General features: G+C 51.5%; 1 protein-coding gene and 1 long non-coding RNA gene across 5 annotated transcripts in view; one reads left to right on the top strand and one right to left on the bottom strand.

Annotated features, from left to right (window-relative positions):
- Positions 1-1,185: 1,185 nt before the first annotated feature.
- LOC121067594 lies at positions 1,186-7,461 on the bottom strand. The gene is made up of 3 exons (XR_005818343.1): positions 4,047-7,461; positions 2,903-3,008; positions 1,186-1,921 (listed from the first exon to the last, which is right to left on the bottom strand). It is a non-coding gene; the product is annotated as an uncharacterized LOC121067594 (long non-coding RNA).
- Positions 7,462-7,632: 171 nt separating this feature from the next.
- NCOA1 (nuclear receptor coactivator 1) overlaps positions 7,633-12,291 on the top strand; it is a 165,954-nt gene continuing 161,295 nt past the window's right edge. For 2 of the 4 annotated variants that reach the window (XM_040552307.1, XM_040552303.1), the window contains exon 1: positions 7,633-8,041. The gene's annotated coding sequence lies outside the window, so the exon portion shown is untranslated. The remainder of the gene's footprint in view (positions 8,042-12,291) is intronic. The other 2 variants (XM_040552309.1, XM_040552308.1) reach the window with 1 other exon arrangement.

Raw genomic sequence — 12,291 nt, 5'->3', positions numbered from 1 at the left:
CAATGCTGTACACCGTTACACCCAGCCCAGCCTGTAGCCTATGCTCTAAATATTTCCTTTACTTCAGGGCCACGTTTCTGCTGGACTTTGCCTCTGAGAAAAAGGAAATTATTTTTTTGTGTGTGTGTGTGGTGGAACAGCGGGACACCCTGCTGCCTTGTTGCCACTGAGGGGAAGCCTTGCATTGCTGAAACGAAAGGTTTCTCCCTTCTCAGGAAGGATCCCTGGTTCCACAAGAAAAGGGCTGTGATCTGAGCACGTCTCATTCCTGGTTTCTGTTTCCACTCCGCTCTGGGATTTTACGTTTGGTTTAACCTCAGGGTGTAGTGTTCTCCCTTCGCATCGCTCAGGTCACTCAGAAATCCAGGCCCCCTTACAATTCGTCTCATTTACATGAATTCGACCATCCAGAACACGGACAGCCTCTCCAAGCCAGGTTATTATCATTTGTAACCCCCACATAGGACCCTCATGAAGTCAAAAAGTGGGTGCCAGCACCCCAAATTTAACAGTGTCAGGGATCCATCACAACAGCTTGCTGCAGAAGGGGTTATGGTGATCACTAGCAGGAGGCACACACAGCAGCAGGGACACTTGTCACGTTTGAAGCTGGAATCGCCTTCAAATTGCATCTACTTTCCCTGACCTCGCTCTGCTCCGGTTCCTTTCTTGCTTCTGACTTCAGCCGCAGCAGCTGACCAACAAGGAAAGTTATTAAATTTGCACAAAGGGGGAAAGAAAAGCAACCAAAGCAGAGGAAAACAACATGAATACGCTCTGACTCCTCATTCCTCTGTGCTACCTGTGGAGGACAAAATGGAGAATATTTTTTTCGTGATCTGTAAATTTCAGGTTGTGACAAGGGCGCCCATTTCCCCTTTGTACTTCGCTGATTTGATATGACAAAGAAGTCATCCCATTTAACTACAAGCGCTGCTTCCCATTTATCCTGCAAATTGTGCTCCTAAAGCACCACCTTTACCTCTTTCTTCTCTCCTTGATTGCTTCCCCTGTTTTTTCTTGCATTTCTAATCACTTCTGGTGCGCCTGTTATCCAGGTTAAAGCATCTGCCTCTGCGGGAGTCTGCGGTACAAGTAAGGACCTAATTAACCGCACAGGATTTCGCTGAGGCCCGGAGCTTAGCACGCTGAGGCATCTTTGGGGGATAACAAGAGTACCCAGGATAATTCATAACAGAGGTCAACAATGTTTTTTCGGAAAAAAAAAATAAAATTTATTTTTCCTTCCACCTCATGCTTTGAGGTGCAGCACTGCTCCTACGGGTTAGGCAATGGGATGGATTTGGTGTTACGCCTCCCTGGATGGGGATGGACACAACGGAAAGCTGGTGCTTGCCGTGGTGGTATCAGCCCCGTGGTGGCACCCATCGTGTTGTAAGAGCCCAAATCAGTGGGGAAGTTGCTGTCGTGGCATCGGCCCTCTTCTCCTTTCCCTAATGCACGGCGGGGAAGGGAGAGGGAGGCGTAGGAGCAGGAATCTGGTGTTGAGTGCTGTCGGAGACAAACGAGTGAAGGAGACGGACTGACAGATCTGTCGAGCTGCGGCAATTCCTGTGTGCCTCACGGAGCTGCTCATGGGTTTAAAAGTAAGCACTTAAGTGCCTATTGGCTGCACGAGGGCTTTAGTGCTCTTCAAACTAGTGAAGCAGACGATACTTCAAAGGCATCAAAAGTAGGTTAAGGAAAGTATTTCGCAGACTGAGTAGACATCTGAATAAAACTGACAGTCTTTAAGTGCAGATGAGTAAATAGAGGGAGTTCTCAGTGGGATCAGCTCGGTAGGGTTACAGAATAGCTCTGGTTTATTCCCTATTCAGTGCCTGGTCTCGCCGGCGTGATTGCCAAAAAAGGACAAGTTACACCAACTCTGATGGGAGTTATCACGCCACTTACACACAGGCTGCAACAATCAATATATTTTTTAACACACAAAAAAAAGTCAGAAACAAACAAAAATCCTTTCAGGAAGGAACATGAAAATACTCTCTTCTATTTCCAGTATTATCCAATTAGCCAAGTGCATTACAAGCAGACCTGAATCTCAAATATTGCCTGCTGAGAACGGCAGAATTGTGGCGCTGACACCTACCTGGCCTGATCCTGCACAGCTCTGCGGGACCTGGTACCTGCACCGGGCTGAAAGGAGCTCTTTAGCCCTTGCCCCTTAACCCTTAATCAATACGAAACACCACCGTAGCCTCTGATTTAAGAAGTCCACTTTAAAGGACTCGGAAGCATATTGAAATGCATTTTAAATTACGTTGTACTTCTGTGATTAGTAATACTTGAGATGACTAAAACCGAAAAAGTGCATTTCCCCACCCCCTTTTTTTAGCCTTTTGCTCAGATGAGATAAGGAAATGAGGTTACTTGATTTCCCTTTAGAGTTTATAATCAGCCACACTATTTTAATAAATTTCATTTAGTTCCACTTTCTGTTTCTTAAATGCTAGCACAATGCGGCCGTGTTTTGGTTGCAGGCTCCATGGGGAGATGTTTCAAATGTCAACAAACACGATCACCACAATTTTTTTTTTCATTATTATTATTTTCCTAAATGTCATGTAATATGCCTACCAACGCGAAGTTTTGTAAACATTTTTCAAAGTAATTTAATTTCTGACCTTAAGCTGTCTAACGTTGGGCATTAAAAACCGGCTTTTAAAAACCACTCCTAACTAGCTCGAGCAAACTTTCAAGCCGTAAGGGGCGATCCACAAAATCTGCTCCAGGAATCCGTCAGCATGAAGCGCTACGCTTTGGTAGTAAATTTTTGCAAAGCCTGCTATTCCTTGTGGTAGCAAATATATAGTCTTGGCATCGCTGATTTCAAATCAACGAGGTTCTGTGTAAGCGTGTCTTCCAAAATGAGTATACCTACACGTAACAGGCAGTATTTCTTCTGCTTAGCACAACGTTACAGCCTCCTTTTTGTGACCAGCTGTGTCATTAACTTGTCCAGTGTCATGAAGAATGGCATATTTACCCTGTTAAAGATAGCAATTAATAATAGTTACAATAATAACTTCAGTTAAGTACATAAATATAAACACGTTATTAATCATTAACAGAAATCGGCCCATTCATAATGCTTCAGAGCTCTCTGGGAGAGGAACTGTAGGCAACAGATTTCCTCTATATTTTAAATTTGGTGCTTTGTTCTCTATCTTTATTAAACAAAAAAAGTGATTGTTTAGGAGAAAATCTGTCGCTATTTTGCATGGCTGTCCCTCTTTGACACCATCTGTGGTCAGATTAAATGCTGAGATCTGAATCAACATCTCTGCATTTAATCTCCTGTTGATATTTCTGTAGATGGAGAGGTAAAAAAAAAAAATGATTACAGGGAGCTGGCCACTTGTACAAGTTTGAGTTATGCCAGCACAATCTTAATGAATTTCTTAAGTCAAATGTAATTATGAGCCTGGAATGTGGAAGCATACATTTTTGTTCCGTGAGGGCTAATAAAAACACAAAAGCTTTCTGTGTGGTTCAGCATGGCAGAAGAAGTGCTTTGCAACATACCCCCGGACCCTGGGCAGCTTCTGAAGCTGGGATTGAAGTACGCTGAGTTTCCTGCAGGACACGAAGTGTTTTCCTCCGAATTGTTTACAATTTGCTCTCTGCTGTGCCTGCGCTCGAAGCCGATACCATAAAAAGCCACCAACAAACCCAAAGCGGTTCCTCTGCAGCCAGGAAGGCAGGGGAAATGTGCGCGGGGGGCTTCGCTCCTGGCAGGCAATAAAAGCCCCAGCAAAGCTACAAACCGCACGCTCCTGCCCTTGCATCGAGCGTAAAATAGGTCACGGCAGAGAGAGGCTGTGGCTTTAAGCATTGCCCGGCCTGAGCCGGATTATCATTAGGTTACGTAAGTGCTGATGAGCTGCTTTTCATTAAGGCTTCCCCAGCGAGCGGGGCTGCCTCCACCAACCATCCTGGGCAAGGATTTCCTCCCCGGAGCTCTGCAGCCAGGCCACGGTGCTCGCATCGGCTGGCACGGGCTGGATGCGAAACCGTTCACTCACCTCCACGAGGCTGGGCATTAATCTTGGCTAGAGCCCGTCTGTAAGGTTGTTTAAGTTAAGAGGTATGGAAAAGGTGTTAAAGCAGGGTGTTGAAAGCGTCCTGCTCTCGGTTCTCAGCACAGTGCATGCTCTGCTGAGTAGAAAGCCAAGCCTTCGTACCCTGTGGAGGTCTGAAACACCAGCAAAAAGGCTGTCACACAGGAAATGATGGCCCAACGTTGCAGTAAATACATAGAGCACCTGCACCTGAGACCGTGGAAGGGGGGAGAAAACTTAAACCAAAGCTGGTTTCGGTCGTATTCTTGTACCCACGTGCGCAGAGGCGCCAAGTGGTGCCCAGGCAGTCCCTGCAGCCTTCAGGCACCAAGGTGCTTGTGCCTGGGGCTCTGCCTCATCTTGCAATGAGCTGGATATTCATCCTCAGGTCTCGGTTCTCCTTCCACATGTGAGATTTTACCATGTTTTAGTAGCTGGTAGCGATGTTTCACCCCGTGGGGACACCTACCCCCAGGTCGCCAGGCTCCCTGCAGCTACACCCACGCTGCAATCGCTGCGACCTGCTGGCCCAGATGCCATCATCAAATACCACTCTTGTACCCTTCTGCCATTTGTTCCTGCTGCTGCCACACCCAGCATTCTTGTTCAACCCCCACTTGGACCAATTTTACCATTTCTGCTACCTTTTTAGTGAATAAGCAAGTTGGTAGTAAGGGGGGAGCTCTGCACGCATCAGGGGCTCAGCATGAAACAGAATCAAGCCCATATTCAGAAAGTATGCAGAGCTCTAAAGAACCGTGCTCGCCCTAAATGCTTGCAACACCATCATCAAAGAAAATATTTATTACTTATTACAACGCTGAATTTGGCCAAGAAGCTTTTAAACTCCCTACGCTTAAAGTTACCTTCTTGGGTTAACGACTGTATGGTGGCTGCTTGTGACTTACAAGAAACTCTTAAAATAGCCTGCTTTGTAAACCGAAATAAAGCCTGAAAACGGACTTTAGTCCAAGTGAATTGTATGGAAAAAGAGGCTGCTGGTGACAGCATAACACAGAGGGAACACGACAAGCAGAAAGCCTGGGCGCTGGTTTGGTTGGTGATTCCACTGCTCACTTGTTGCTTGACCTCCACTTCAACCTCTTAAACACTGCTGTGTAAATGTAACATGAAGATAATCATATCATCTTGTTTTACAAAGTGCTTGGGCTGGAAAGATCTAACAAGAGTGAATTATTTGTCATTTGCAGTCAGTTGGAAATTAAAACTGCTCTCAGATAAAGCCTCACCCAACGCGGTCTCACTTACCTGGTAGGGGAGGCCTTTGTTTCGGATTTAATTCTAGGAAGTTTTAATATAATTTCATTCTACTGATGGATTTCATTTTTGCCATGTGTATTTCAATGAGACATTTAATCCTTTCCATAATACGTTTTGAAGTCTCATTCATTTAAATTGTCACAGCCTGACAGCGCTGTAATGTACTTAAAAATGGCATTGTTTATACCCGCATTCCATTTAAAAATTAACTTGCAGATTAAAGTAATAAAAATGGCTTTATACTTCTCAGTGTTAATATCACTGAAAACTTAAAAATGCCCCGACTGCCTGAGATCAGCTCATATATTCCTTCTTCCTGAGGAATTAATGGAGGGGAATATTCTAACATCAAGCTCTACGACTTGGTATTAGTCGGGAAGGCTGAGCGTTTTCTGCCTGAGTAAAAGCAAAGTGGGCACAGCCTGCAGAGGCAGTGGAGAGCTGGCAATTCAGGAAAAGCCAGGGACTTTTACACAGCTTCCTTCCCCTGCTGCTGTCACGAAGGGAGCAGGACCAGGAGGAATCTGGTAGCACTTCCACCTAGATGTGTTGCAACAAAGGGTCATGCAGCAGCATGCAGCGGCAGCTAGGGTTGCCTCAGCCCCTGTGAAGTATGCAATTAAAGGGGAATCAGGAGTATTCCTTCGTAACCTCGCAGGCAGCGTGGGTTCTGCAGCAGGGAATTTGTTCTGGGTGCACGATCACGGGTCGCTACTTTTCTTAGCATTTTTCTTCACTGTTTTCCCACTTATTTCAATGCTTTCATTTACACATACAGGCCTGAAATCCTTTAAAAAAAAATCATTAATTACTTGCCTAGCTTAAGGTGGACGAAATACACAGCATGTTAGATACAAATATACCTGCAGATAACCATGCTGGTATGAATTAGCCCATAAAAAGTCCTCTTGATGCCCAAATGAGGGAAAACAACAAACTCGATCAATGTCCCCTGGCCCTTTACCTTCCAAAGAGTTAATTCAGGCTCAGCCTGCCCATCCTGTTCAAGAGATAATGAGGCAGTTATGAAATGCACGCCTGCACAGGGGTTTTCCCCTTGGGAAGCAGAAAACCTCCGAGGTAACCATGCGGGTCCCCTCAAAAAGAAGCCGAAATCTGGATCAGACGTCGATGGGGGTGACTACGCCGGGTGGATTTGCGATCTTGTGTGTTTGACTGGGCCTTTCAAGGCCAATTTGTTTTGTTGTAACAAATGCACTCTCAAGCCCCTGGGGAATAAAGAGCCCCCACGGAGGAAAATGAGCCACCTGAAGCTCTGGTTTATTTTAACCATTCAACCCATTGAGTTGTTTTGCCTCGTGACACGTAAGGTGTTCGGGGATTTCACAGCTCCACAGAGACGATGAATAATGTAACACCACACAGCCTGGATGCGATAAAACAGTTGATAGAGCAATTGCGGCTGTTCCGCTTGCAGCACTTTTACGTGGAAATAGCAGAAAATGCTGCCGACGAGACCCAGCGCGGGGAGGTCTGCGCGGGGCTGCCTGTCACTCCGTACCCCTCAATGAATTTTTTGTTTCAGTGCCAACTGAAAATAGATGTATTTTGGAGCTTTGGCTGCCTCGGAGGAGAGCAACGCTAACGCAAGACGTAGGGCGGCCTTCCTTTAGCTCTTCCTTGAAGCCTCCGCAGGGGAGGCGATTGGGAAACCAAACCTGACAGGTGACTTGTGGCACAAAATGCCTCCGCTCAGCCACGGCGCAGGCGAGCAGGAGGGAACCGCGAGCCTTCGTGAGGCCGTGGTGCTAATGGAGGACGAGGCTGTGCTGGGTGGGCATGCGGAGGCTGAGTCGGTTGAGCCTCACGCCAGTGATTATGTACCAGAGGATGGTTTACGGTGGTGGGGCAGACGGAGGCAGCGAGGCACCTGAGGCACACACAGAGCTGCAGCCAGCCCCACAGCGACATGGGTGACACAGCCAGAGGGCTGCCGGCCTCTGCACCTCCCTCAGAGCCCCCCACCCGCTGCGGGCAGGCCCCGGCCGCCCCCTAGGCTGCTAAGATGGCGCCTGCCTCCCCCCTTTCCCCCTTCCCACAGCGGAGAGGAGCCTCCTGGAGGCGGCCTCCCCCCGGCCCCGCCGCCTCGCAGCCCGGCCTCCGGGCCTCGCCGCGCCGCCATGGGGCGGGGGGCGGCGGGCAGGGGGAGGGAAGATGGCGGCTGAGGGAGGGGAGGGAGGAGGAGGAGGAGGAGGAGAGGAGGAGGAGGAGAGGAGGAGGCGGTGGCTCCCTCCGACACCGCCCCCCTCGTCCTCCGTGCCCGGCTCCGCCCCGTCCCGCCGGGAGGGCGAGCGAGCGGAGCCCCGCAGCCTCCACCGCGCCGCCGAGGCAAGGGGCCCCGGGTGCCCGGGAGCCCCGCAGCGGGGGAACCGGGGCCCCCAGCAGCAGCAGCAGCAGCAGCAGCCGCAGCCTCAGCCTCAGCCTCAGCCTCCCTCCCTCCATTCCTCCTCCTTCCTCCTCCTCGTCCTCACAGCTCCCAGCCTCCGCCAGCCGAGCCACAGCCTTCCCCCCCCCCCCCCCCCCCCGGGGGCCGCCCCCGCCGTCTCTCGGCCGGGGGAGTCGCTGTCGCCTTGAGCGACCGGCGGGGGTGGTGGTGGTGGTGGTGGGGAAGAGAAGAGAGAGGCCGGAGGCTGCTGTCACCCGGGCAGCGGCGGCAGGTGAGCGGCGGCGGCGGCGGCGGAGGGGAAGGCGGGGAGGGAGGCCGGAGGAGGGAGGCCGGGAGGGAGGGACGGAGGCCGGGGCACGCCGCTGCCCCGCCGCGCAGGCGGGGGTGTGTCCGCCGGAGGCCGGGGGGGGGGGGGTACGGTGGTGGTGGTGGTGGTGGTGGTGGGACGGCCCCTCCGCAGCCCCCCGGCCTCCGGGGAGGTGCAGCTGTCATGGCCGGGGGGGGGTGTGTGTGTGTGAAAGAAGGGGGGAGGACGGCGACGGTGGAGGCACGGCCTCCCCCTGCCCCCCCCCCCCCCCGGGGCTGCTATGGCGGCTGGGGGGCCCCCCGATATCCACAGGGCTGTGAGGCCGCGAGCCTTCCCCCCCCCCCCCCACTCCAAACACACCCGCCTCCCTTTCTTTCTTTTTTTTTTTTTTTTTAATAATTTTTAATTTTTGAAAGTTGATTAAAATAAAGTGGAAAAGCAGTTTACGTCGCTCGTGCCCCCCCCCCCCCCCCCCCCCCCCCCCCCCGCCCCCCCAACCTCCTCCCCTCCACCAACCTCCTCCCCGATCCTCCACGTCCCGGGGAAAGATGGCTGAAGGGAAAAGGAGGGCGCCGGCCTCCGGGGGGGGGCCTCGGACCCCCCTCGGGGAGGCCGCGGGGCTCGGCGGCGCTGCTGGCGGTGACAGCTCTTTGTTCGCCCGGCGCATCTTCCTCAACCCCCCCCCCCCCCCCCCCCCCAGCCCCAATCGCCTCCTGCCCCCCCCCCCCCCCAAGGCCGAGGCTGCCCCCCCCCGGCCTCCCTCTCTCCCCTCCCGGCGGTTTTTCGGGCGAGCGAGTTGGGCGCCGGTGTGGTTTGGGGGGTCGGGGGAGGCTGGAGGTGGCGAGGAGGTGTCAAGGAGGTAGCGGGGGGCTTTTGGTGTGATTTCAGTCGGAAACGGGTCAAGTGCCGCGCGCTCGGTTTTGGGGGAAACAGCCGGCTCGCCCCAGGGAGGATGCGAAGGGGCGCAGCGACTTCGGGTGCCCATCGCCCGCTGCCAGCACCCGCCGTGCCCCAAACCTCCCTCGGTCGCCTCCGTGCCTCCCGCAGAGGCCGGCAGCAGGTTGCGAGCGGTCCCGAATATCTGCGGGAGGCAGCCGGGGTTGCTCCGGCTGGGGTTGGGGTCTCGCCGGGGGAATATGACATTTCGCGGTAGAAAATCTGTTGCGGAAAAGCCGTTTCCTTCCGATGGAGGCTGGCGGAGGCGCTGAAATCCTCCAGTTTCCTAGGTGCGCTTTGACCTTTCGGCGGCTGCGAAGTGGGTCACGGCCGCGTTCGCTCCGCGATGCTCTCCCGGGTTTGCACCCCAAAGATCCCGTTTTTGGGGGGCGGAAAGGTTGGGGGGGAGCTCCCTGCGGACTGCTCTTTCGGTCCCCCGGGAGCTCAATCAGCGTACAGTAGATACCAAATTTTCACTACCCAAATAGGGCATAGCCAAAAAAAGAGTGACACAGCAAAGTATATTGTAACTGGAAATTCGGACTCGTGTGGGTGGTGCTTGCACGTTCCTTAGCCTGTCTCAGGGCTTGTATTCTTCGTGTTCCTGGTTTATTCTGAAAAAAAAAAAAGACCTGGTTTGTGTGGGCTGGCAGGATATACATATATATGCGTGTGCGTGCAACATTTGCATGCGTGTGTGTGTATATTTATATATATGAATGGAAGAGTGGTATACCTGGCGAGTTCTGGTTGCAAGATGCTAGAGGTATATGAAGAAAAAAGGTGCTTTATCGCCTCTTCTAGGGACGCGCCGTCCCATTGCAGTTCGGAGGCTGTGTTCTTCTGCCTGTATGTAATTTCAGCGAACATCCCTGTGTTCTAAACGTCAGCTTGCTTTCAGATAAGAGAAAGTTTTAAAAACGTTGGATACAGAACTGTCTGCGGTAGGTGATGCACGTAGAGCGATGAACCCAGGCCTCTGGCCCAGCAGCAGGGTGAGAAACGTTGTAAGCCAGGAAAAGCTGGGTGTAAAGCTACAAATTTGCTGGGGAGCCGGGTAAGTGGTGAAGCATTCCCACTCTGGAGCACTGTTTGGTGAAAATGATTAAAGTTCAAGTTGCCACTTAAGGGGACAAACAGCTCTCGACGGTAGATAATAAACAGTAGTAGCTCTGGCAGCACTGTACCTGGCTCGCAGCCGATGGGCATGATGAAATGTTAAATCTCAACTTATTTGCTCAAGATGGGTATCTGTTGTTTGGAACGTGTTGCCAAACAATATGGCAGCACAAATCCCCGCTTCCAAAAACAAACAGGCTCCCTGGGAAGGGAGCAGGGGGGCTGAGAGCTGGGGAGGCGGGAGGCCTTTGCTTCTTACTCACTAGTGGTTGACTTTGATTTTAGTGCTCATGTTTTCCCTGAGCCGTGCCCTCCGATAATGCTAAGACACATGCTCACAATTGCATGACTAATTCACATAATTAGTCATCCAGTTCCACTCTAGATTTATTGGAGTAGTGTCAGTGTCATTCTCACGTTGTAAAAGTCTGCGTCGGGGAACATGTGCCCTCTGTTGACTTCCCTGTGGTCTCTCGCCACGGTTATTGGGTGGGCTGCTGACAAATACGTGGAGCCTTCAGGACTACTCGGCTGCGTTATATGAGCATATTTTCAGCAAACAGATCTGCTGGAGATCAGCACCTCGTTGCTTGCTAATCTGAGGGGGGTAATTTGCATGAGACTTTGCAGGGGTTGTCAGAAATGAAGGTGTGAGCGCTACTGCTAAAAATATCCCGGCTCCTGCATAAATAGTTTGCCAGTCGAAAAACAGTATATTTTGTATAAGGAAACTATTTATACTACAAGTTATTCTTGTTTCGCTTGGTTGACTGTGTTTCTTTGAAGCATGGTTCTTATCTCGTTGATCAAAGAGGAGGAATTAAAAAAATGGTTTTTAAAGTTAGATTCTTCCTTTAAAGACAGGGTTTGGGTCAGGAATGTCTTGGAGTTGCAGGTAAATATTTTAACGAGGTATTCCTGAAGGGCCGAGGCAGCGTGTAATACCCAGTAGCATGTGGCCACCCCTTCTGTATATACAGGCTTTAATTGTTGGCAGATGCAAACAAGTGATTTTTATTGGTGGTTATATGGTTATATGTTATTTGTATTGCTGCAGCACCTGGGAATCCTGGTCCGGGTTTGCAGTGGGGTAGGATCGATGTAAAAAATAAAGAAAAAGTGGACGCTACTTCCAAAAAACTTTAAGTCTGAACCAAAGGCAAGAGGTGGAGGAGCAGAGCCGTGATGGGGAAGCAACTGGATGGTGCTGGGCAGCAGGACGGTAGTCACAGCAGCCTAAATATCGAGTGTTTTGGTTTCATTTTAAGTCATGTTGCAGCAGAAGAGCTCTTTGTGGCCCGTTGGGAAGCAAACACCGGTTCTCGTCGTAGATCCACCAGGGACGGTGCAGAAAAAGGGGCAGGAGGCTGATGCGCGAGCCCCTGGCACCGTTTGAGCTCATCCAGCTCCTTGGGCGGGGGAGGATTCGCACGAGCGGCTCTGCTGACAGGTCAGAGGTGTAGCAGCGAGTGTCGGGGAGCCTTTAACCTCTCCCCCTGATGCAGCAGGGCCCGGAGTAGTTCGTTTTCCTGTAGCTGCAATATTAAAAGTTCAGGCTCACTCGTAAGCGCCGTCAAATTCTGCACCCGGAGCCTGGCGCGTGAGGGTCGGGCTGGCTCAGAAGGGGTTTGTACCACGACAGCAGCGTCCCCGTGTGACGGTGACCATTCGAAATGCTGCGGCTTTGGTGTGGGACGGAGCCTAAAGCGCTCGGAGGCTTCAGAGCCCCGGCCCGAGCATCAAGGATGTGTCAGCGCCGCGCGGTTTGCCTGCGCCCCTGTCATTTACAAAAGGAAAAATCTGCTGAACTGGTTTGGAGGTTCTGTAAGCCTGAACTAATTTACCTGACTGGGAATGTAGGTTAGAAACTAGGCTTCGCTTGGCTTTGGGCTAGAGCCAACGTGCTCTGCAGGGAGAACGCAGGCTCCATAGCTTCTGCGCTGATCATCCTGCTGTGCTTTTCCTCCTCTTTCCCCCAAAAGACAGGTAGGCTCTCGTGCAGTTGACCCAGTTGCCTGGGAAGCAATATCTCGGCACCAGGAGCAGTGGGACGTTTCCCTTAGGTGCCCTTGGGGGAGTGTGGAAAAAGTCAGGATGTGGTTTTGGGAACGGACCTTGGATGTGCTTGGAATGGATGTGCTGCTCCGACAAGGTCGCCT

The sequence above is a fragment of the Cygnus olor genome, chromosome 3 (assembly GCF_009769625.2).
Source record: "Cygnus olor isolate bCygOlo1 chromosome 3, bCygOlo1.pri.v2, whole genome shotgun sequence".
NCBI lineage: Eukaryota > Metazoa > Chordata > Aves > Anseriformes > Anatidae > Cygnus > Cygnus olor.
Note: the sequence above shows the minus strand (reverse complement) of the source record. Positions and strands in the feature narration are given on the sequence as shown.